Here is a 24,231-nt window from a genome sequence, read left to right on the forward strand (position 1 = left end):
TCCAAACATTTAAACGCCTACTTTTTCACCTTTTGTACATCCCCATCTGCCAAGTTGGAGGGTGCATGGAAAACAGTCCTGTGCTCACATACTGCTGCCAATTTTGTGGCTACAGATGAGAATCTCTCGAACACATACTGTGTATTCATCCTAACTTACTGGACTTGAGGAAAAAATAACTTTGTCAATCTTTAATTGAGTACAAAACACGATCAGTTAAAGAAGCAACAGACTGTTTCTTCTTGCTTCAGACAAACTGTTTCATCAGTAAACTGGTAAAATATCTTGACTTCGGAGGTACGCCTACCTGAATAACATCTGCACCCTAACTAGGTGCCCTACTGAGATTTCAAGGGCAAGCATACTGATTCAGACTTAGGGATTCTGATGTGAAAATGACTTACTCACTGTGAAGACACTCTGGCCCAGCGCAGCGTACTGAAGCAGAGAAAACATATGCGCTGTGCTGCACTGCATGACAATGAGGGAGTAGGAGAGCATCACATGTACAGAGGCATGGCTCTCTCCTCCCCTCTCCTTAGTGCCGGCACTGATTTTAGCTGCGTGCACCGCGCACACACCTTTGTGCCATAGTGCAAGGCTGTGTGCGAGAGTCTAGCATAGGTTTTGTACGGGAAGGGTACCCTTCTTAGATACACTTTGTTAGACCTGACAGCCTTAGGGTGGTCTTTCCCCAAATGTTTGCCTGCCTCCCTCCACTTTTTTGACACTGTTTTTGCTGGTTTTAGGACTCTGCACATTTTACCACTGCTAACCAGTGCTAAAGTGAATGTGCTCTCGCCCTTAAAACATGATAACATTGATTTATACCCAATTGGCACATTTAATCTACTTGTAAGTCCCTAGTAAAATGCACTACATGTGCCCAGGGCCTGTAGATTGAATCCATTGAATGCCACCAGTGAGCCTGAAGCACTGATTGTGCCACCCACATAAGTAGCCCCTTAACCATGTCTCAGGCCTGCCATTGCAAGGACTGTGTGTGAAGTTTCACTGCCACTTCAACTTAGCATTGAAAAGTACTTGCCAAGCCTTAAACTCTACTTTTTCATCATATAAGTCTCCCATAAGGTAGGCCCTAGGTAACCCTTAGGGCAGCGTGCAATGTAGGTAAAAGGCAGGACATATATCTGGGTGTTCTATATGTCCTAGTAGTGGAAAACTCATAAATTTGTTTTCCACTACTATGAGTCCTGCTCCTTTCATAGGCTAACATTAGGGCTACCCTCAGATACTGTTTGAGTGATAGTTCTGATCGTAAAGGGGTAAACAGGTCATGTTTAGCATGGCAAGAATGGCAATAGAAAATCATGCTTTTTGGCGAGGTGGGATTTTATATTACTGTTTTAGAAATGCCACTTTTAGAAAGTGAGCATTTCTCTGCACTTAAAATCTATCTGTGCCTTACTGGCTGTCTCCAATCCAAATCTGGGATGGGCCGGTTGACAGCTCCCATATGCATTTCACCCAGAAAACAACAAAACACAGGATACTCAGTCACACCTCCACTCATCTGCATACTGAATGGGTCTTCCTGGGCTGGATGGGTGGAGGGGCCTTACACTTACATTTCAAAGGCCTGCCCTCACACAATGGACTGCCAACCCCCTTACTGGGACTCTGGCAGACAGACCTGTACTGAAAGGGGACCTTGTGCACTTCAAAACCACTCTCTGATGTCTCCCCTAGTTCAAAGGCATCTTTAGGTATATAAACGGGGTTCCTGGCCGCACCAAATCAGACACTTCTGGACCAGATCCTGCAACCTGTCAAGAGGAGCTGCCTGGATGCCAAAAGGACTCACCTGGACTGCTTTGCTGTGAAGGACTGCTGCCTTGCTGTTGCCCTGCTGCCTTGCTATCCTCTGACTTTGCAGAGAATTGCTCTCCAAGGGCTTGGATTGAGCTTGCCTCCTGTTTCTGATGTCTCAGGGCCAAAAAGACTTCCTCTCCTTGTGCAGCAAAAATCAATGCACAGCCTGCCGGAAACCATGCACAGCCTAACCAGCAACGAGAAAATTACCACATCACCAAACTGGAACGATGCAGCCCGGCTCCCTGAGTGGAGATCGACACAGCACCTGCATTGCAACCGGAACTTTGACACACAGCCATACTGAATCGATGCATAGCTGAGCCGGAATGAAGCAGCCTGACTTCCTTAGCGAAGAATCGATGCAGCGCCTGCTGTGTGACAGAAACTCTGAAGCATCGTACACTGGATTGATAGAGCAACTGTGACTTTGTTCCGCATGCCCAGGATTTCCACACATCATCCCTGGGTGGAAAAAGACCCTGCATCGCAGTGAGGATCCAAGACTGCACGCCGGAAATCAAGTCTTGCAGAGTGGTAAGAAATGATGCATTATCTGTGCCACGTCGGGGAATCTGACGCATCTTCCTTTTTCCATGCATCTCCTCTGTGGTCTCTGTGCGTGTAATTTTGATGCAAACCAGGTACTTTGTGCACACAAGACAAGTGCTGATTTTTAAAGACTCTTCTTAACATTGCAAAATGAGATTTCAACTTGTGCTTATCAAATCTTGATCATTTTGACCTTAATTTAATCAGATAAACATCTTAGATTTTTATAATCCTGTGTGGTGTATTTTTGTGGTGTTTTCACTATGTTACTTCATGATTTATTGCACAAATACTTTACACATTGCCTTCTAAGTTAAGCCTGACTGCTCAGTGCCAAGCTACCAGAGGGTGGGCCCAGGATAATTTGGATTGTGTGTGACTTACCCTGACTAGGATTGTGGTCCTTACTTGGACAAGGGTGTATACCTCTGCCAACTGGAGACCCCATTTCTAACACTTTAAAACTTTTCCCACGTTCCATGTGTGGTGCACAGTGCAGCACACATGCAAAGTTGAAAAGAAAGGAGAAATGAAAACAATTCTCCTTTTAATGCTTGCTTTTAAATGGCGTTACTTTTGGAGCAAAATCCTGTCTACTATTGTTTGTAGATAGGGTTTTGCATCAAAAGGCATGAGTGGTTGCATGGGAACGCCCATGTACAACCCATGTAATGCCCCTTTGGTGCTGAGTAACACAAACCAGTGCTATGCACTGCTCTGCATTACTGTTAGATTTCTTTTCAGCACAAAACAAGTTTTGCACTTAAAATAAATTATGAAAAGACGCTAACCTGGTGCAAAACCTTTCCAAATATCACCCTTTGTTTTTAATTAATTGTTTCTATCCTGATTTATATTTGTAATTGATTGATTTTAATGTAATAAATATTCAAATATACAATCCCCCAATTATTTACAATGTACATGATATATTTTAGAATGGTTCATGTGCATGCAGAGTAACTGGTACTGGCTTCCCTTTAGTCTTGTACCTCAGTAATATTTGGAGGATGGCTGTGTTTGCTGAAAAGTTTCACTCATATTTATTGCTGGTGCTTTGCCATACCATCAGTCCAAGTAGTATTTAGTAAATTTCCAATGTGTTTTCTTGTTAGTGCTACTTTCTTTGCTGTAAGTATACCCTATGCAAATCCGAAGGGGCTTTCCTTTATAATGTTACTTATATAGCTGTTTCAGAAATTTTGGTATCTGTGAATTTTATTCATATTGACATTATTTTTAATATTTCATGATTTGTATATATTAATGTTTTTTCATTTTTTAAAGAGTTCATACTATGCACCTAAGTTGTGTCTTTTTCATTGGTGGGGTGTTTTAAGTCGAATTTTTTGAAGTTTTCTTTTTTCCTTCTTTTCTCTTTTCCAGTGTATCTGTAGAATAGGTAATACATGTTGTTAAAATTATTTTACTTTAAGGAAAAAAAAAAATTCTGGTTTCTATTTTAATATGTAAATAATTGTTTTTTTTTCTTCTTTTTATTGTTTTTTTTTTTAAATATATTTACTATACATGTTTGTTTTTTAAACTTACTTTTCTATTAGTGCCCTTTCTGTTGCTGGTAATTTCTATCAGTTTTCCAACTTTTTCTTTTCTTAACATATGGTTTTGAAGATGAAGGGAGAAGTAAACAACTTAAATAAAAACATTTGGTACGATCAAGAATAAAGGAGCAAAAAGCAGAAGGTTAGGAGATGAGAAAGGGAATCAAAAAACAAAAGCACCTTCGATGCAGAACAGAAGATCCCCTTAGAAAAGTAGGGATAGAAAAACAATTCTAAGGCAGCGGAAATGGGAGTATTTAAACAGGAATTGGGAGGCAATGGTAGAAGTTATAAGCACATGAAGTATAAGGGGGGTTTTGGCAGTTGGTGAAGGAGGGAAAAGCTATGGGAAACATGCAGTGTTTGGACGGTGAAGACGACTGAAGCAAACACCTAGGTAATATATATGGAGGCAAGGGTATGGTGGGAGAAAGCTGAAAAATAAAGAAGGGTAGGAGTGTAAGATCAGTGTTCTCTCTGCAAAGGATAAAAGAAACAATAGCAGGGCTCAAACTAACTAAAACAGCTGGCTCAGACATCCTCCCAGCTACGAAAATAAAAAATAATGTAGACTGGTGGGCTAATCTCCTCTATGCTACTTATCAAATCAATCAAATAGTTATTATGAGAATTGCAAGGGTGCTATAATTAGCCTGATATATAAAAAAGATGACCCAACTCAACCAAAATATTTTCGACTAATTCGTTTATTGGATGTTGGTGAAAAGTCTTCTCAAAGATCTTGTTGGGTCGAATAAAAACCTGGGCAGAGTTAAATGACCTGATTCCAGTTGAGCAGGGCGGTTTTAAAGAAAGGCACTTGACGATCAACCATTGCTTTAGCCTCTTGTCACTAGCACAAAAGTCATTTGAAATGCAAGGGTGTCTATTCTGCTGTTTTGTCAATTTCCATGCTGCATTTGACCTAGTGGATCAAAATGTATTATGGAATATGCTAAAGCAGCTGGGGATTGACCTGAATCTGCATTTCCTCCTTCATGGCCTGCATACCCAAAATTGGGCCCAAGTAATCTTAGATACTAATGGCTCACCATCAAGGAAGATACCAATAAAGAATGGTTTACGCCAAGGTTGTGTATTGGCCCCATTACTTTTTGCTGTATTCCTGTCCAACCTACCAGGTTTATTAAAGGATACTAAAGGCCTGAGCCAAAAAATGGATGGAGTTCACATTCCTTGCCTTCTATACGCAGATGAACTGGTGATAGTCGATATGACAGAGATGGGGTTACAAAGAAAAGTAGATGCCTTAGAGTCCTATTGCATAGGAAAAAAAACTTAGAGTAAATATGGAAAAAACAAAAGTAATAGTATTGGGGAAAAAGAAGGGAGAGTTCTCCTGGTTCCTGGGAGGGGAAAAGGTAGAAAAAGTTGAAAAATACAAATATTTAGGTATGTGGTTCGGTTCAAATCTAAGATGGAATGATCACATAGAAGCTCTAAAAGCCAGAGCCGTAACATTAGTATGGGGATTAAAACAGTTAAGTAGAAAATATGGTGGACCGGCCCTTAAACCAGTAATTTCTGACTTTAATGCAATGGTACGCCCCCAATTCCAGTATGGGGATGAAGTCTAAGCATCTTCTGGAAAGCTAAGTTGGGAAACGGAAAAAAACAATTATGTAAAAGCTTTGCTATCGTTATCACCCTCACGTATGATACAAGCCATAAGGGCAGTGTGCCAAATGACGGCATGGAGTTATCAAGGACTGCAAGCTACATTGAAATTCTGGATGAATCGGACAGATGAGGTATTCCCAAGATTGAAAAACTGTGTAAAACAGAAATAATAAAAATAAGTGAGCTAAATTGGGCAGCACAAGTGAGAAGGCGGCTAGGAAAGATTTGTATCCTCCTAGGTTTTAGTGTTAACCAATGGAGAGGGGAACAAATTACGAGGGCGGTGTTGCGCGATAAGACTAATAACAGTGCAAGAGAATTAGATTTAGGGGGTCATTCTGACTCCCGCCGGCCGCGGTAACCGCGGTGCCGGCGGGAGCCGCCAGAATACCGCAGCGCGGTCAGAAGACCGCCGCGGTTATTCTGTGTTTCCCGCTGGGCTGGCGGGCGACCGCCAGAAGGCCGCCCGCCAGCCCAGCGGGAAACCCCTTCCCACGAGGAAGCCGGCTCCGAATGGAGCCGGCGGAGTGGGAAGGGTGCGACGGGTGCAGTAGCACCCGTCGCGATTTTCAGTGTCTGCATGGCAGACACTGAAAATCTTTGTGGGGCCATTGGCATGGGCACTGCAGGGGCCCCCATGGGCCCCACGACACCCCTCACCGCCATCCTGTTCCTGGCGGTCAAAATCGCCAGGAACAGGATGGCGGTGAGGGGGTCGGAATCCCCAGGGCGGCGCGGCCGCGGGAAAACCGGCGGGAGACCGCCGGTTTTCCGTCTCTGACCGCGGCCATACCGCCGCGGTCAGAATGCCCTTGGGAGCACCGCCAGCCTGGGTCAGAATGACCGCCTTAGAGTACTTTACACCCAGCACATGGTGGAGGGGTGGAGGAAGGTTGAAAAGTTTGCTTATATAGTGGCTCTGCAGAGATGCAGTGTTAAAATCTAGAATTGGGTTAAATCTTGGTTATATGGACCCCAAAGTAAAAATGGTATTTAGAGATGACCAGGGCTTATGTACATGTGGCCTTCAACAAAAGGATATTGCCTAACATATTTTAGTGGCTTGCTTATGGCTATTAGAAGTGCAGAAAAAAGTTTTTAAAACCAATATTTAAGGAATATAATAATAATAATCGGGACCAAGCGCTGACATTATTAATAGATATGAGATCTCTGAATGTGACTTGCACATTAGACTGTTTCCTAGTTGCAACAAGAGACACCTTAGCTGGACTTATATAGGACTTACGTACAAGAAGGCAATATGCAAAGTCTAAAGTTATGGGTGTCTCTTTTTAGGCAAATGAATTACATTACAAAGAAGGGGATGCGTCATGTCATATATTTTTTATAATGTCCAAATAAATGCACAATGTATTTTACTGGATATATTTTATATAGAGCTGAGGGTGTTAAAAATGGGACTCTTTATAAAGTTATCTGGTATCTATTGATAGGGGTGCTCTCCCACTTTTATATCTGTATAGTTGGTTTGAGGGAAAAGGTGAAATAATCTATGTTATTGCTATTTTGCACAATCCTGTTCGTATTGCCTTTTAGTATTTTAAAGGAAAACTACATTGTATGACTGAAGTTTTATTATCTTTAATGAGTATTAATTGTAATGCTGTTTTATGATGCACTTTTATGATCTAAATTAGACCGAATAAAGATATCTGACTGACTGACAACATATGTTTTTTAATTCTTAAGTTTTGCTATCTGAATATTGGGTACATAAAGTTAAAAACATTTATTATAGATGTTTAATATATCTAGATGCATTATCACATATTGATTAATTGCCTCTAGGTTACATACATTTATGCACTTATGTGTGAGGATTTGAGATATTTTCCTCTTCAGATTGAGGCAGGCATTTTCTTTCACGCAGAATGGTGCTCTCTTGCAGTGGTAGTTGTGATGTATCACTTTGTTGGACATCTCTTGTTATTTATTTGCATTCTATTTATTAGGAAAGTGTTCCAATTTCCTAAACTTTCTTCTTTTGAATTTGATTGTTTACATATTTTTATGTCATTTTTATTTTATTTTTATGGAAAATGCTTATTAAGTCTTCTTTGGCGTTGCTTTAAAGATAGATAGATAGATAGATAGAGTTGGAAAATAGGTTATTGGTAATGGAAGGTAAGTACCTACACTTAGCAATAAGCCACTAACCTCCACTTAGGTCCAGTTAGTTCTCAGTAAATTAAACCCAGCTCAACCCTTGGCAGCTTGGCAACGAGCGACAAGGCTTAACTTAGGAGACAAAGTGTAAAGTACTCAAATATCACAAAACAGTAATTAAAGAAAATGCAGGAAACAGTTTAAAAATCCAAAAATCAATTTATACAAATAGATTATATTTTTATCTTTAAAATGACACAAAAACGAATAAGATCAGATAAGGGGAACCGGAGATATGAATGTTTTAAGAATTAATGCTTTCTAGCGCATGGAAGCAACTAGCACTCAAAGGGTTAAAAAAGGTCACACTGGAAAGGAAAAAATGACAGAGTTCAGGCCACCCATGAGGTAACACTGGCACATTTACTTTCAGAAGTGTTTGATGCAGGAAAGTGGTCCATAGCACCAGCCAAGGGTTCAGAGGCTCTGGTGTGCATCTTGGGGTCTGGGACTACAACTCCCACAATGCACCTCTTCAACTTTTGGAGTTGCTCCAAACTTATGGATCTTCTTCCAGAGAGACCTTTTTGTGTCCTTGAAGTGTCCACAACTTGATCCAATGTTCCAGAAGCTCTGAGTTGCTCCTTGGAGTTGGTGCTACAATTCCCAGAATGCACCTGGTCAGAATCCTCAAATGGCCACTGGACGCTGGTCAGCTGGGCTCTGCTTGCAGGACTTAATGCAGGGGACTCTGGGCAGCTCCTTTGTACCTGTAGCAAACAGGGAATCCCTTCCTGAAGCAGTAGAAGACAGGTAAAGTCCTTTTAGTGGTGAAGCCCAAGTGTGCAGCTGGTGCAGTCCTCCAGAGTGCAGTGTCCAGGTGCAGGTCAGGGGTGCAGCAGGGCAGTCCTTCTTCTCCTGTAGTTCTTCCTTGTTGGAATCTGATAGGGATCTGAGGTGTGGGTGCATGTCTGCCAGTTTTATCCCTGCTCCTGGGTGAAAAACAAGGGGGTCCTGCTTCTCCAATCAGGTGTAGGGTCGTTCCCCCTGTGATGGCCATTTCCTGGGAAGTGTGGCAAAAATCAATCCCAGGGAGAAACATTCCTCAAAAATCCATCATGGCTGAAAGTGATTTTTGGAGGTTACATCTGGCTGAGCCCACCCACTGGTGTGGCTAAAAATCCTAAACACACCCCTCTCCTGCCCTCTCCTAATCTAATCAAGGGGGCACCTAATTGTCTGGGTTTGTAGGATGTGGGGGTGGTGCTGGGTTGCTCCAAATGTCCTTCTCTGCCTTTGAAGACCAGTTTGGCAGCCTTCTCCCTTTCTGCCTCACCATCTGCTGAGGGGAGATCTCCTCCCACAGGCACATCTCTTTGTGTGAAGCCAGGCCACTTCACACCTCATCAATGCAGCCTGGCCAGGCTGCCAGAGGCTGGCCAATCAGAGCACAGCAGCAAAAACACTGCAGGTCTGAAGCTGGCAACTTTTCAGGTAAAGTGTAAAACTCTTTACCTGAACAAGTTATGTTAAATCCAACAACTGGAAGTTGTGGGATTTATTATAACAAATAATTTGATACCAAACTCTTGGTATCTGTTACTTAAGGGGACGTTTAAAATTAAAATAAAGTCTCCCCATTCTAGCCTATGGAGGCCATTCACTACAATGAGGGAAAAACAAATATGGCTGTTTTACCTCACCAGGGCTCTATAAGGTCCCTGCTTATAGTTACATAGCACCCAGCCCTAGGGGCATATAGGGCACACCTTAGGGGTGACTTATATGTAAAAATAAGGTAGTTTAAGACTTTGGAACTACTTTTAATTCCAAAGTCGAATTTGCATGTAACTTTCATTTAAAAGCAACCAGCAAGGCAGGCCTGCATTTAAAATGACACTGGACACCTCAGCAGTGCACCTATGGGCACTACCTATGCTGGGGTCCCTAAACCTACATGCCCTACCATATACTAGGGACTTATAGGTAGGTTGACTTATCCAATTATAATTAGCCTAATTTGCATACTAATTTTACACAGAGCACAGGCCCTGGGACTGGTTAGCAGTATCCAGGGCACCATCAGAGTCAGGAAAACACCAGCAAAAAGTGGAAAATGGGGGCAAAAAGTTTGGGGGCCTCTGTAATCAGCCCTGTTCTCTCACAGATAGATATATTTTGATGCTGTCAATAGTTTGGATACTGTTGTTTTGGTGGTGTTTTATTTGTAATAGTGTGTACTCAATCAAATATTTCTATATATGTGTCGTCAATGATATGTGCTCCTATATATTTAAGTCAATAATTTTGTAGTCTATATTATTACATTTTCTGTTTAGTGTTGTATAGGAAGTCGATATCAATGTTGTTAACATTTTATCAACAATATTTTTGTATCCTAATATTTTTTTGTCGATATTCTGCAATAGATTCACACATGCATCCCAATGTAGGCCATGTCAAAATATAGTGGCAATCAGTTATCTCACAAATGCACTTTTACTGGCTCCATTAGTGAGACACCCATATTTTTTCTTTTTTTGGGAGGTATCTCTGCACGTATACGTAGTTCGTTTAAATGATAGGCACCAATCTATGCCAATCAACTAAACATCCAGCCTGGGACACTCCCTAGGACTTCGGGCCAGAGCAGTCTCTAGGTCGTCATCACCAGGCCCAAATCACGTAAAATGCTGGGGTATTTAGCTTAGGGTCCGAGAAATTGAGATCTCATTCACGTCAGATTCATCCTACACTTTACTCTCGAAGACCTAAACGAGAGGACACTACCAGACGGAATGGAAAATCGCGTCACACTCCTTACATCGCGAGAGGAGTCTATCAAGATTTGCCCTCCCACTTGGACCTTGGCAAGTCTTTCCAATCATACCTACAGCGGCTGCGTGGAGATTTTTGTAAAGTGAGGTTCGCCAACTTGCCTTCTCACCTTCAGGTACCATTGTTTGTAATTGTCATCTCATGTCCTCATTCTCAAACCACTGTGCGTCCACCTGCTACATAATGTGAACTGTTCTGCAATCTAACGGGTGTTTCCCCTTAGAGCACGTGGGGGCAGCAACATCACCTTTATAATCCTTTTGGAATAACTCTATTTAAAATAATGTCTGCAATCACTGCCATAAAATTGAATAAATACCCCTGTAAAAACCATACGGAAAGCTGTGAATTATTGGTAACCGCAAGCTTCGGAGTTCAGCAGAACATGTATTGCCGGCTCCTCTTCTCTCGGAACCTCAGGCGGAATTCTGAGGCAACAGCTTGAGACAATTTCATTGCTACACTTAGCGTTATTACGTCAACACCGATAACTGTTGTGTTAATTTATTTATTAACCTCTGGCAAAACAGATCAAACTTGCTTTCAAATCCTTACATTGTGACTGCTATTAACGAGCCATGCGGAATGACATTTTTGTGTGTTTTCTCTAAGTGTAAAACTAATCTTTTTTACAGAAAGAATGCACATTTGTTCATTGTATCCTTGTATTTTTAGGATGCTAAATTCTACAACTTAATTTAATTTGACAGTTGAGTTTCCGAATTTGGAGAACGGATCAAGTTAATTACTTCATTAGGTCTCCATTTATGCACACATTCACAACGGTTATTAATATCTTGTAAAATATGCATAGTTGAAATGAGTAAATATTGCATTCGCTAATTATTGTTTCATAGTTCATCATGCTGCAATTCCAAAATAAATAATGCAATTATAATTTAGTTTGCCATTCTGCTATAGATAATTAGCCATCTGTGCATAAACTAAGCATGTCTACTGTTTAAGAGCACTAAAAACAACTGCATAAGCTGCTTGGGCCCTTTATTTTTGTGAATTAAGGATGTTAGCAGGGGTCATTTTTTTAATACGCCCTGCAGATCAGCAGACTATGTATGCGAAAGGGTTGCTGGTGGGTGTCAGATAGCCACATTTCTGGAATCATTAGAGGTGCCAAGGGGCATATTTATACGTAACTCCATATTTATATTTTGACACTAGACACGTGTAGCATCAAAATATTGGCGTCAGCACCATTTTTTGGATGCCTGCACCTACCTTGAGTCAGTGAGATGCAAGGTAGACGTTCCCATCTAAAAAATGGTGCTAACCTCATAGCCCCATAGTTATTCCCCCCCGCTAAAATGACGCACAGGTGTGAAGAGGGGCTAAATAATGGTGCAAAGATTGCTTTGCCAAGAAAAAATAATACTCTCCCTAAGTCTTTTGTATAATCAATTCAGTCAACTAATAGATGGACACTGTAAAGCAACTGTTTTAAATAGTAATCAAATGTTCTCATTAGCAAAGTAATTCAACAAAAGGATAGAAAAATATTTTTAATTATTGATCATCAAACCCCCTTCCCCAAAACCAATATACAGAAAAACAAACACAAAACAATAAAATCTGCTCCTTGTACACAACATCACAAATATATACACATCCAAGGCATATAAAACAATCACCATCCAAACAAATAAACATTCAACACACCAGTATCGCCCATATTTACTTTTAACTCACAATGAAAAATAATCAGATACGAATTGAAATAATTGTACAAAAAACATCCGAGATATTTTTGTTGGAAAGAACGTCGCACCAATGGCTGTTGAAAATAACAGTTCATATGTAAGCCGATGTTACTCCATCCAGTCTATTATGAGAATATTGTCCCTTTCTCAAATTGATACAGGTACAGCTCTTCTTAGATCACAGTGAAGTCCATTTCACATAAACTTCCAAGAATGTGCTTTTGGAATAGCCGACTCGTGTTTCGGTGGAGTTGTACCTCAGGGTCAAGGCCCCTTAGTAACAATCACCTTCATCAGGGCTTTCGAAACATGATAATGAACATAATATCCTTTCCTCATAGGATCTCTCACTAAAATAACAAAAACAATAATCCTAAGTCAAATATCTCAAAGACAAATTCAAACATATACAATGCGTCTGTTGTACCACACCCTCGATTAGTGACAGTGAGAATGTGGGTCACATGCAACAAATACATGCAGATCACCACACTTTCCAAGTGTCTGCACAAGGTGTAACGCCCTAAAAAAACAAAGAGCCCAAAAAAATCAACCAACATATTCCTAAACACTAATGCTTACCACTACAAATAAAGCTTCACACTCGCATTCTACGAAATTGTTCTCAGTTGTATCTTGATGATTCACACCTGTTCATAAAAAGAAATAACACGGACACCGCCAACGCATCCTATCATCTCCCCGATTCTTAAGCAATATCGGGGCCTTTTTGAATCAAAATTGTTGTCCTTTGTTCTGCAGACTAAAAACAAACTGCCGCTTACCTGATCAAAAGAGGTCTCAGGGATTCGGCAACATACGTCCGGCAGCAAAAAGTCGAAGCTGCCCCATATCCCCCTGCTTTAAACGCGCTGGTCCGACGCAGCACCACCACAGTCATCAACATAGAAATGGGATGAAAACACAACGTCCTCGAATCTATTCCAAAACGGTGGCCATTTTAGCAGAGACCCACCACAATACACATTGAAATTCGATGTGTATAATAATACATACCCCTATTGGAGATGATGAAAAAAAAACAAAGGAAAGACTGTAGCAAGAAAAAGGCAATCGATCCATAGCTCTTGCTATCCATAATAGTGAGCCTCATTATACATTTTAAGATCAAACAAAAATATGTATCATTACTCATCCAAAAAAATTTCAAAGAGGAAAATAGTCAATCAAAAGAGAGCAAGGTCTGTACAAAGCCTAGGCATGTTCTCCTATAAATCCCTATGTCAATGTATACAGCAGGGGATACCTAAAAAGATATATATATGGCACTCAAAGAATCGACGAAAGGAATAGAACAAAACCACCCTAACTAAGTGCTGCTCTCCTGCCGATACATAAGATAGATCAAAATATAGGAGTCTCTCCCACACACATTAAAAATGGATCAAAGTGTGGGAGACTCCCCAGGGTGAGCTTACAAGGCATTACACCAAGGGATTTCCCCATTCAGGCCTCTCTTGAAGGTCTCTAAAAAGAAAATCCAAAAGACTTCCTTCTTCTTTCTAGATTGTTCTGCACTCCTGTCATCATTGTCACTTACTTTTTCCAGTATCACCCATCTTATCTGATTTTCATCATGATTGTGGGCTATCCAATGGTCTACTAAGGGGGCATTAGGTTTCCGAGTTCGAATAGAGGACTTATGTTCTGACAACCGAACTCTGAACTCCCTAGAGGTCTCACCCACATAACCCTGATTACATGGACATAAAATGAGATAAATTACATTTTTAGAACTGCAATTCGTCATTGTAGTGAGGGAAACCTTCTTCCCATTGTGCGTAATATCACTGGTGACTATCGCCATTTCGCAGGCATGACAACTGCCGCACTTAAAGTTACCCTTCACTGGGTCAAGACCTGTAATGGACTTTTGGATTAGATCAGGCGACCATCTCATAGATGATTTAACCAGAATATTTAGCAAAGTCTTGTTCCTTTTAAACGCAAATAAAGGTTTTTCCAATCTCACTTCGTTCATGTTGGTATTCAAGATATGCCATTCGGAATTGATGATCTTTCTAATCTGATTGTTCAAAGTCGAGTGATGTACTACACAAACTAATCTATCACTATTATTTTTTTCTTTCATGCGAAACAGAGCATCCCAATTGTAATACTTTGCTCGTTTGAGTGAATCTCTGATCACTTTCCTAGGATAACCTCTTTGTTCAAGTTTGCCCGAGAGCACCTCAGCATGTTTCAGAAACTCCTTCATTTCCGTACAGTTTCTTCGTAAACGTAGAAACTGCGAAAAAGGAATCGCCTGTCTCTGACTCCTAGGGTGTAAACTTTCAAAATGTAAGAGAGTATTTCTAGCCGTAGGTTTAGTAAAAAGAGACATGGCAAGGTGTCCATTAAGATGTTTAATATAGACATCTAGGAACTCCACCTGATTTTTCTCTGGTTTGATAGTAAACTTCAAGTCGGTGTCACACAGATTTATCCATAAAAATAATTTGTGTAGCGCATGTTCATCACCTCTCCAAATGAGAAACACATCTTCAATGTATCTATACCATAGATGTACATTCTTAAAAAAAGGTGCCACTTCATTGTAAATATGTTTCACCTCAAAAGCTCCTACGTACAAATTTGCTACACTGGGGGCACAGGCCGCTCCCATACTGACACCCTTGATTTGTTGGTAGACCGTCCCGTCAAACTCCAAATAATTATGAAACAAGATGATCTCAAGACATGCAGGGTATCATGGCCCTCACTTGCCAGATATGTCGCAACACAGTGTAGTGCCTGTTGCTGTGGTATGTTTGTACATAACGCCTCCAAGTCCATCATGACCAATATTTCTTGTCCAGGTTGATATTGTAAACCTTCAAGGTTTAAAATAAAATGACCTGTATCATGGATGTATGAAGGTAACTGTGCAACTAAAGGTTTTAAGAAGGTGTCAACATATTTGGACAATGGTTCGATGGCAGAACCAATCATCGAAACAATGGGGCGTAATGGTGGATCCCTCGCATCTTTATGTACTTTAGGTAGTCTGTATATAATCGGAACTCTCGTATAGTCCGGTGTCAAGTACTCATACTCCTTCTGACATATGAGGCCTGCCTTCAAAGCAGTCAAATTCAAAGCCCTAATGTGCTTCTTCATCAAAGTCAAGAGATTCCTAGGTAACTCTCTATAAAAATCCGAACATCGGAGCATACTTAACATTTTCTCTGAATATGTTGACGTATCTAGTATGGTGATGCCTCTCCCTTTATCGCAAGGTTTGACTATGATCTTGTTATTTTCTCTTAAATTGCGTAAATAATTCATCTTCTCTTTATCTAGATTATCTTCTGATCTGGGTATATGTCTAAGCATATTCTCAAACTTCTGTACAACTGATTTCTCAAAAATGGCCATTTCTGGCACGACTGCTTCCGAATTAGGGGTAAAGAATGACTGAGGCTTCAAACCCGATCTATTGAGGACAGATGCAGATGGAGACGAGGAGAAATACCATTATTTAGCACCTTGGTCAGTCCAGGCATTAGGGGACCTGTGGACCCATTTTCATGGTTAAACACCATGGAACGGGTCCACAGGTGCCCACCCAAAGCCACAGGAACACCCCCAGCCCCACCAGAGGGACTCCGGAGGATGGGGCACCCCACCCCAGGTTGGTAAGGTAAGTAATAAAAAAAAATAAAAAAAAGTGCCATTGTGGGACCTAACGTGCCCCCCTGCATGGCACTGGGTGCAATGGCCATGCCCAGGGGACCCTGGTCCCCTGTGCTGGCTATTGGGGTGGTAGGCATGGTTTTGCATCATGAAATGGCGCTAGGCTGGTTAACGGAATGTTGTTGCCTCTAACCAGCCTAGCGTCATTTTTTGAGGCAAAACCCCCTTCACGCATACCGCCATTCCCCACCCAGCTGACATCATTTTTTCTGATGCTAGCCCAAGCTTAACGCCGGCTTGCGGCATTCTATAAATTTGGCGCCCGGCTGGTGCTTTGGAATGATGCAAACTGGCATTATTTTTTTTTGCCGCAAAACTGCGATTGCCTGGTTTTGCTACAAAAGTATAAACATGGGCCCAAATGTGCTTAAAAGGGGCATGTGGTTTCATGCATTGAAATGCAAAGGATTACATTTTTAAAGTTCTGGGTACCAGGAAATAGCTCTACGCTTTATGCGTCTTATACATTCACGTTTTCGCGATCATGGGCATGCTGTGAGAGTTATATTACGGAGCTTGTATGGCGTTAATAACTTATCACAGTGCCTGTCTGCTTTCCCAACTAGAGTTGAAAACTTGGACACATTAAGCATGGACCTTCGCAATGGATGTGCCCTTCTATGGAGTTTTCAATGGCAGTGATTACAATTTGGTCCACATACTATTGAACAGGGAATGCTATGTATAATAAAAGCGCATCTCTGAGAAATTTAAGGAAAGGGGCATACCCGACATACTGAGGTATGAATTTGTGAATCTACATTTTGAATTTTTAGTGTACAAACTTTTGATCTCTAAATTTACCCTGAAGGGCAAAAAGGTGCACAATATCAAGTTGTCTACCACATTTGTTTTTAAAATACATCTGTTTGTTTTGCATGTTTTAACATTTAAAACATTGCAAACTCAGGCACATACCGGGACACAACGAGCTGCAAGAGACCTTTTCCTGGAAATGTCCAGCTGACTAGTTGAAACTAGACCTGGATTGGACTTTGCAGATGGCCTCTGCCTGTCCCCCTGAAGATTTCTAACTGCCCTGTGCTTACGTCCTGGTGGCCTTATAAGTGTACTACTGTGGTAGTTTGGGCACCAAAGGAAAACTTTTAAACTTTTGAAAGCTTACTTCAGAGCTTTCGGAAGAGCCATGAGAAAAATATCCTGTTGGCAGTTCCACAACATTGGATTGAAATTCAGCTACATCCCTCTCAAGAACCCCCGCAACCCTGATAAAATTATTTAGTCCACTTGTGTATTTGGACTTTGAAAATGTTCAGCCAGAAATCTCCGAAACTTAAGAGCCCCAGATGCACCAACCAGCCTCAGGTATCTGGTCTTCGTTTCCACAGCAACAGCTTCAGTGGTAACCCACTCTGGAAGGTTTTTTCTTCTCAAATGTGACAAAATCCCTTTCTGCATTGGAACTTTGAAGAAATGTCAATACTTTTCCACAGAAAAGTGGCAAAGACTCTTCGTGGAGTGCGACTTTTTTGACTTTTGGTGCTTGCCGAAAAAATTATATCTCTTGTTCTGCTTATTGGATTTTTGTTGCTTTGGTCTTCTTTTACATAAACGTTTCTCTTTATTTTTATTTTTTATTGGTTGTGGAGTTTTATTGAGTTTCATGTGACGTTTTCTACTGTGTATGGACTGCATTATATACTTTACACATTGCCTATATTTTTTTTACCTGTCTGCTTTTTGACACGTTAACAGAGATTAAGCATAACTTTATTTTATTTATTTTCTGTTACATCTAGCAGGAGGTAACTTTATCATTTCAGGTGGACACTTCTGCAGTCCAAAAAAATTCTCTTTCCTACAGTCCCCAACAAAAAAAGTATGGGGGGAGTGGATATCCTTGATGATTGGCCCTTCTCACGGGAAGCAGTGATAATGCTACATTGTACGGGACTTGGGACAAGAAGATTAGGCTAAGGTTTATCCTTCAAGGATTTGATGTATTAAAGTCATGTTATGTATATCAAAAGTTTTCTCAATGTCTACTGACATCAGTGTAGCCTCACCCTGCAGCTAACCAGCCCCTGCCAGTGTCACATGCAGATGCCTCAAACAGTGATGTGTACCCCTACTTGGCATAAAGCTGATCTGATTGCTATGGACCACAGCATGTATTACCTTGGACAGCCTACTAACAAGGACCTTTACCAGTATTTTGACCTCAATACTTAATGAAAGTTTTGGGTGGTATAGGCAGGATTTATCTGCTGGCTTGTTGGGCGTTGGTATTTTTACAATATTGCCCTCACTCTGGTATGCTGGTAAGGGGTTTGTTCATAAATCCTTTTGAAAGATTTTATTTAAGAATTCTAAAAGAAATCTATTCGAGCCAGTTGTTTTGTCTACCATCATGTCAGCAAATATGTGCTGGATTTTCTTCTGTATTAGGAGTAGGTCTGCACTAGCTCCCCTCTATCTTTGGCAATTAAGAAGCATGTGATCATGTCCCTAACTATGGAGCAACCAAATTTCTCCCGTGGTGGGATCTGTTTCTTATGTAATATTCTGTTACTTTGTGAATGATTTGACTATTTATTGTTTTGAGTTTCACTCCTAAGCATTTAGGGTACAATCCTGGACCAAACCTTCCTTTGGCCACCCAGCAGAGTAGTTTATTTACTTTATTTCAAAATATTTATATACCCTATGCTGGGATGCCATCCATATCACCTAGGCTGTATCAAGCAAGTTTAGCATCTGTGTGAGTTTGGCTGTGTCACGTTGCTTATGGGGAGCACCTTTTTAAGAGCACTCCAGTTTTATTTCTCAGTATCTCATTTGCATCTCAGTCACATCTATCACATACAGGCTTTCCTCAGTTTTCCCACTGAGAAATGCCATGACTTGCCCTCGGATACCTGTTTTAAAACACTAGAGAACAGTTGATGAAGGAACAGAGGAGACATTAATTGTAGGGTGTTTGGCAGTCTCATCCCAAAGGAAGTCTGTTACTTTGTCATCTTTCAGCTACAATGTGTTGAGGGCCCAGATGCTTTTTGGCCCTTAGTTAGGTCGAAATGCAACAATTGTCCTGAGGACTGGTCAGAGAGTCCTCTGGAGAAGATGCACACCTTTAATATAGCGCTCATCTCGATTGCTAGGACAAACCTGTGGTCTATTCAAGAAAAGAAGCAGTGGGGAGGCTCAGCATTGTTGTAAACGCCCCCTTAGCCACATGTAGCAAAGTCCCATTTCACGTATCTCTCCCTTGCCACGTGTCGCAAAATCCCATTTCAGCAATGGCCCAGTTCTGTACACTGTAGATGCATTGTGTGCATCTAGAACTGGGTTTGTTATGGAGTTAAAGTCTCCCCCTATAACTGACACTCTTAGTGGGAAGTCTAACAACAAATCAACAATATGATTCAGGGTCTTCTCCTGTAAGCCAACAAAGACATACACATCAAGAGCCTCATTAAGAATTTGGCGGTAGGGCCCCCGGGCTGCCATGGTGGCGGTCTTTTGAACGGTGCCAGGCCGATGGTCCCAAGACCGCCGGATTACGAGTTCCCCAAGGGGCTGGCATGACAGGCGTGGGCAGGCACGGGGCAGTATTATGGAGCTACTGCTGGCCATGCATCCTACCTGGACTGTGCCCATGCACCACGTCATGCACAGGACACAGTGCGTCCCCGCTACACCCTGCATGGGGCTGTGCCACCTGGAACCCCCTGTTTTGGGCCCCTTACCTGCCTATCTGCCAAGCTTCCATGGCTGTGGGGTCAGTATTGCAAGCTTGGCAGTCCTGCAGGTCATAATGGCCATGGCGATCCCAATGCTGGAATCTCAAACATTGGCCACTGTGGTCAGGACTGCCCCTGTCCCCGCTGTACTGACTGTGGCAGTGCCAGCAGTCCGCTGGTGATCTTCTCATAATGTGGCAGTTGGAGCGCCAAAGTTGCAGTGGTCGGACCGCCAAACTCATAATGAGGCCCTAAATGTTGTCCATGGACATCCTTCTAGCAATTCTCTGATTGTTACATATCAACCCAGCTTGTCAGTGTGGACTTTTACTATGAGTGGAAGGTGATTGAAGGAGGACGGTGACATCTACAAGTGCAACAAGGGTAGTAAACCTTGGTATAGCAAAAGTACAGTGCATACCCAAAAGGTGGGTCTCCTGAAGGAGAAGTGCAGCTAGGGAATGTTTCTTTACAAATTGCATGACTGCCCCTTACTTGATTTCACTATTAAGACCATTCACACTCCATGATATGGCCTGATAGTGCCCAGCAGCATTGATTTTTCTTCTTCTGTGCATATATTAGTTTCATGAATGACCATGTGTATATATTCTGATAATGCGATTAACAACAACAATCCCAGTTTCACCCAACTCATCCACCTCATAATTACAACAATAGAGCATCTGATACAACAAGACATAAGGCTTGTGTGAAAAAACATTTTGGCGGTCATTCTGACCCTGGCGGCAAAAACCGCCAGGGCTGTGGTCCGCGGGAGCACCGCCAACAGGCTGGCGGTGCTCCTTTGGGCATTCTGACCGCGGCGGTACAGCCGCTGCCAGAAACGGAAAGTCGGCGGTGTACCGTCGGCTTTCCGCTGCCCAGGGGAATCCTCCATGGCGGTGCAGCTTGCTGCGCCGCCATGGGGATTCCGACCCCCATACCGCCATCCTGTTCCTGGCGGTTTCGGCCGCCAGGAACAGGATGGTGGTATGGGGTGTTGTGGGGCCCCTGGGGGCCCCTGCAGTGCCCATGCCAATGGCATGGGCACTGCAGGGGCCCCCGTAAGAGGGCCCCACTTAGAATTTCAGTGTCTGCTTAGCAGACACTGAAATTCGCGATGGGTGCTACTGCACCCGTCGCACCCCTTCCACTCCGCCGGCTCCATTCGGAGCCGGCTTCCTCGTGGAAGGGTGTTTCCCGCTGGGCTGGTGGGCGGCCTTTTGGCGGTCGCCCGCCAGCCCAGTGGGAAACCCAGAATGACCGCCGCGGTCTTTTGACCGCGGTACGGTCTTCTGGCGGCTCCCGCTTGGCGGGCGGCTCCCGCCCCGCCAAGCTTGGAATCACCCCCTTTGTGCCTTAAGAATGGGTGTATTGTGCCCAAAACCACTCCCTTTATATTGTGGTATTATGCTTGGCATTGTAATACCTATCTATTCGAATGTATGAACAATTTAGTGACTCATGCCCGTGGAGCACTTATATGTATGATAATTAAGGTATTTTTGAATTAACAGCTGTGGTGGAGCCATGCAATACTGGCAGTGTACTCTTGTTCAATACTTTACTTGGCATAGTCTGACCTATCATGTCATTCTAAAGATCTACGATGTGCTTCCCTTCTCAGTCACCACATTGATCTCAGCCCTGTGTCCCCATCTGAGTCAGAGGTTTCAATGTTTGAGAAGGTCTTCTCTTCTGCTTCCTCAGCTATCGAAGCCTTGATCGTTGCCTTGATTTTCGGGTTCCGCTTCAGTTGGTGATACACTGCATTTACCTGTCATATGTGTTGCATTCTTCTACCCATAACCAGGCCTGTATAAAGGTCTACAAGAAGTAGACTTTAATAGTTTTCAAAATATTTGCTAAACAGATTATATAATTTCCTTTTATTTTTACATTTATTTTAATGTTTATACTTTTTTTAGTAAATGTGTTTACATTTTTAGTATTTTTCTTATTGACTAAATTAATTAATATGTTTATTGTTATGGAAATAGATTTGTGTGTGTGTTTAGAGTAATGCATTTAAAATATATTTAAAAAAAATATACATAATTATTTGTACTATTAATGTTACACTATACATGTATATAAACACATGTATATGCATATGTGTTGGTGTGTTTATATAAATATATATTTATATATAGAATTAAACATTGGTTGAATTTATCAAATGTACATTTTATTTAAGTAATATATTAAAATATTTAACACTTACTACTTTAAACTCTATATTTAAAGAATTATATTTTTCTATATTCTGGATAATATCAGTGACAACATTATTTTGTTCCCAATATTTTGACGCTTACCATTATAAGTATAGGTGCACAGTGTTGTGGTAAACAATATTTTAAACAGAATATTTTTGTCAATGATATTTGTTACCACAATATTGTGTCAGTGATTCCAATTTAAACTCCTGGGATACAGGGGTTTTGCTTTAATAGTGCAGCATGTACAGCTGCACCAGGACCCCTTATACATTAAAAATACCTTGAGTGGAATATTAGTTAAAACCTTCTTTTCCCTAGGCACCAAGAGAAGGGATATTAGGGACCCAATTGGTGGCTGAGCGTGTCCCATGAATTTATTAAAAAGGTCACAAACTCTACACGGCAACCATTCCACATTTTGAAGATATTGTATTGTGTCAAGGGAAGGTTGAACATAGAAGTGACTTGATCAACTATGAATGAACCCCTCCCCCATCAAGGCCCTTCACTCATTGTCAATGGTGGTCTAGACGTCTGCAACAAGTAACTTTGGCTCCACACTGAGGAAGTCATTCACCATCGTCTCAAGCTGAAGGTCAGAAAACATTATTGCTTTTGGCCTCAGAGACTTGTTATTTCTCTACTCTGTGGCACAGTGCAGATAAGTCTCTTGGACGGGATTTACTAATATTTGACACAAAGAAGCACAGCAACCAAAGTAGAAAGAGAAAAAAAATGTCATATCTGTTTAGATATGTTACATTTTTTTCTTCCCATGCACTGTCATACTTTTGGTTTCCACGCGCCATAGTGAACGGTATGTGTGTTCTCTAAAGCATAGGTTTTGTACTAGAAGGAGACTCTTCCAGTACAAAAGCTATCCATTAAGACTTTTCACACTTTCTATGTTTATTATACAATGCAGCACATGTTGGAAAATGGGTTATTGGTAAGGGCAGGTAGGTACCTACACTTAGCAATAGGACACTAACCTTCACTTAGGTCCAGTTAGGTCTCAGTAAATCAACCCTTGGTAGCTTGGCAATGAACGACCTGGCTTCATTTAGGAGACAGAGTGTAAAGCATTCAAATATCACAAAACAGTAATTAAATAAAACACAGGAAACAGTTTAAAAATCTAAAAACCAAATTATAAAAATAGATTATTTTATTATCTTTAAAATGACACAAAAACTAATAAAATCGGATAAGGGGAACTGGAGATATGAATTTTTGAATAATTATTGTTTTCTAGCACCTAGAAACAAAAAGCGCCAATCTGGTCATCTGGTTGCACCTCGACCGGGGCAAAGTCAAAGTTTAAGTCCGACCGCGATGGAACCCAGCTCGGCTACAGCCCGCGGGAGTCCTCGGTCAAAAGTTTACCTTCTCACTTAGTCGTTTTTCTGAAGATTTTCTTCAGCGGGATGAACCTGCCAGTTCAATCCGACCTCCTGGAACATCGCGGGAGCCCTCGGTGGAGATTTTTACCTTCGGACTTAGTCGTTTTTTTTAGGTGAAAATTCTTCGACCGGGGAAAACCTGGATCTTGATCCGACGTCCTTGGAGCCCTCCTCGGATACGCTGGCTGGGAGGTCCCGGTCAACTTTCTATGTTTGGACTTAGTCTCTTTTTTGGAGATTTTCTTCACTGGGACGAACCTGCAAATCAGGCCGGGTCACGGTTGAGGCAAGCCGGCTAAAGTTGCCGCGGCGGGTCGTTCCCTCTATGGAGCTTTTTTTCAAAAGTTCTCCAAAGTTCTTCAAACTTCTGGATCTTCTCCCAGATGTTCTTTTAAGGTTCTTTTGGGGTCCACAGCTCACCCCAAGGCTCCAGAAGCTCTGAGATGATCCTTGGGGGTGTGGATTACAACTCCCAGAATGCACCTGGTGCAAACTCCTTGTTGGCCTCTGGACAGTGGTCAGCTGGTTGATTGGTGCAGGGGACTCTGGTTAGCAATTTATCACCTGTAGCAAACAGGGAGTCCCTCCTTGAACCAGTTGAAGCCAGGCAAAGCCCTTCTTGTGCTGAAGCCCAAGTGTGCAGCTGGTGCAGTCCTTCAGATTGCAGGCTCCAGGTGCAGGCACGGGGTCCAGCAGGGCAGTCCTTCTTCTCCTTTGCTTCTTCATTGTTGGAATCTGATGGGGATCTGAGGTGTGGGTGCAGGTCTGCCAGTTTTGTCCTTGCTCCTGGGTGAAAAACAGAGGGGTCCTGATTCTCTAATCAGGTGCAGGGTCCTTCCCCCTGTGATGACTACTTCCTGGGAAGTGTGGCAAAAATCAATCCCAGGAGGCAACATTCCTGAAAAAGCCAT

General features: G+C 41.9%; 1 long non-coding RNA gene across 1 annotated transcript in view; it reads right to left on the reverse strand.

Annotated features, from left to right (window-relative positions):
• LOC138246267 (uncharacterized) overlaps window positions 1-13,151 on the reverse strand; it is a 62,686-nt gene extending 49,535 nt beyond the window's left edge. Inside the window, exon 1 of the long non-coding RNA XR_011194255.1 lies at window positions 13,057-13,151. This is a non-coding gene — a long non-coding RNA (uncharacterized lncRNA). The remainder of the gene's footprint in view (window positions 1-13,056) is intronic.
• Between the last annotated feature and the right edge of the window lie 11,080 nt (window positions 13,152-24,231).

Source organism: Pleurodeles waltl, chromosome 1_2, assembly GCF_031143425.1.
Source record: "Pleurodeles waltl isolate 20211129_DDA chromosome 1_2, aPleWal1.hap1.20221129, whole genome shotgun sequence".
Lineage (NCBI taxonomy): Eukaryota > Metazoa > Chordata > Amphibia > Caudata > Salamandridae > Pleurodeles > Pleurodeles waltl.